This window comes from Equus asinus, chromosome 2, assembly GCF_041296235.1.
Source record: "Equus asinus isolate D_3611 breed Donkey chromosome 2, EquAss-T2T_v2, whole genome shotgun sequence".
In the NCBI taxonomy this organism is placed as follows: Eukaryota; Metazoa; Chordata; class Mammalia; order Perissodactyla; family Equidae; genus Equus; species Equus asinus.
In genome coordinates this window covers 165142401-165144866 of record NC_091791.1, presented here as the reverse complement: position 1 = coordinate 165144866, position 2466 = coordinate 165142401, and positions in this window count along the sequence as shown.

Here is a 2466-nt window from a genome sequence, read left to right as displayed (position 1 = left end):
GTCTGACTAGGTCCTGAAAGATATACCAAGCCAGGTGAAGATTGCAAGGGCAGCAGAAAGCCCCACAGAACAAGAATGGTGGTGGGAATGAATGAGAGGTGAAACCCAGGAGGGAATGGGGAGACCGAGGCTTTCCTTTCTGCTCAGCTTTCCTTTCTCCCTGGACTTAGCCCTCACAAATGCTTCTTTGTCTGTTGGTTGATATTTGTTATTTATTTTTTATTTTATTTGTTTATTTTTATTGCAGTAAGATTGGTTTATAACATATAAATGTCAGATGTATATCATTATATTTCGATTTCTGTGTAGATTACATCATGTTCACCCCCCAAAGACTAACTACAATCCATCATCGCACACATGTACGTAATCACCCCTTTCGCCCTCCTCCTTCCCTGTTGGTTGATATTTGTGAGTGGAAGATGCAGAGGACAGAATTAAATGCAAATATGCAACATCTTCTGGGTCACATGTAGGTTCTCTGGGCTAGGAGAGTCTAGAGGAAGCATGGTTTGGAGAAGGAGTTCTAGAAAGTCTCCAGAGTCACTTGTGGACTTTACTGACGTACAGAGACTCTCATAGATAGTTGTAACCCGTTTGAAAACATAGTTTTATGTTCTGCTTTCTTCATGTAGCATTGCCCATACATATTTTCATGCATCAATATAATTTTTGTATATTTGTCTTCAGTTAAAGGGAATAACTTGATGCTTCAGTTAAAGCATCAAGTAGTTGCCTCATCATTTGTTTAGTCACTGTCAATTTTGGGGAATTTGTATTCTTTCTAACTTTTTTTTTTGAGGAAGATTAGCCCTGAGCTAATATCTGCCACCAATCTTCCTCTTTTTGCTGAGGAAGACTGGCCCTGAGCTAACATCCATGCCCATCTTCCTCTACTTTATATGTGGGACACTTACCACAGCATGGCTTAACAAGCAGTGTGTAGGTCTGCAGCTGGGATCTGAACCGGCGAACCTTGGGCTGCCGGAGCAGAATGTGTGAACTTAACTGCTGTGCCATTGGGCTGGTCCCGTTTCTAACTTTTTTGTGTTACGCAAAGAAAAGTATAAACAGATTTGCACAAATTTACTCCTCCTCACTTTGAGTTATTTCCATTTAGCATATTTTACCAAGTGGAATTATTGGGTCAGACATAGGAGCCATTTTATAGCTCTTGTAATTGCCTGATGAGGCAACATTTGGAGGGCAAGCGTCATGAAACTCTCTTGAACTATTTAAAAGGTTGAATGAAGAGGAATTGGATTTATTCTGAATGGCTCAAAGTGATAGGGCAACAGTGAATTGCTGCAGTGACAAAGATATAGATTAGTTTCCATAGAGGGGAATTTTTAATATTTAGAGCTGCCTGAAAATGGCACCAACTATCTCCATAGGTAAATTCTCCCTGTCTGGAAAATTTTAAGCACAATGAGAAAGTGTTAAAATAAATTGTTTGATAAGCTTTCCAGATGTGTGATCTGTATATTTTCCTAGCCCCGTTCCTTTGCTCTGAAAACAAATTGTGTTAAACCACCATTTATTAAGACCTAACATGTGCCAGGTGTATCTAGGGGCAGCCGGAGCCCTCATTGGCAGACTCCCAGCAGAGTCTCCAGGGGCAGGCAATCTGGGAATTACAACAGCATGAAGTCATCCCGCCACCCCCACCCTCAATCTCCCAGTCGTCAGAACTGCTGAGCAGGGGGTACAAATTTCTCTCCAGTTTCTTGACATCTCCTTTTCTGTGCTTGTTGTCTGCTTCTAGGTGTCTGCCCATATTCCACCTACTCTTAAGACCTTTGTTACAAAATTTTCAATATGCTGTGCCAGGCCTCCAAATGCTCCCAAGCCAAACCAGTACCTAAGCAATTGATTCCCAGCAATTGTTACATTATCTTGTTTTTTTATTTCTGCCAAAAGATATTTGTATTTCAAATGAGGAGTTTTGGTCCCCAAAGAATCTGTAATTGGTGGAATATAGCCCTCCTAATTCCACTAACATAACTTCACCTCCCCACCATGAACGTAGGTGTGTTTACACACACACACATATACTTCTAGGCAAGCAGCCTGATTTATTGAAGGAACTGTTGTTTTTTGTTTCTGTTTTTTAAAGCCACCTTACTTGGTAAAATGTGATCTTAAAATTCCAAGTTCGACCGAGGAGGAAAAGCCCATACTGAAGATGGAGACTCAACCGTAGTCTCTGAGTTTTACTTTTTCTTGGAGTTTATTTTGCTGAATTCCTCTGCCACCACCATCCAGGCCTCAGAGAAGCCCTGCTCTCCTTTCTCAGTTCCTCCAGAATGCCGTGGGAGACCCTCCTCAGGTCAGCAGAATGAGCCACCTGGAGGCAGCACAGCGCAGAGGAAGGATGGCACTGAGGAGAGGTTCGATTCCAGTGCCACCGCTGCCAGCTGCATGCCTGGAGCCTGAACCTGGCCTATTGCATCATCAGTGGACACC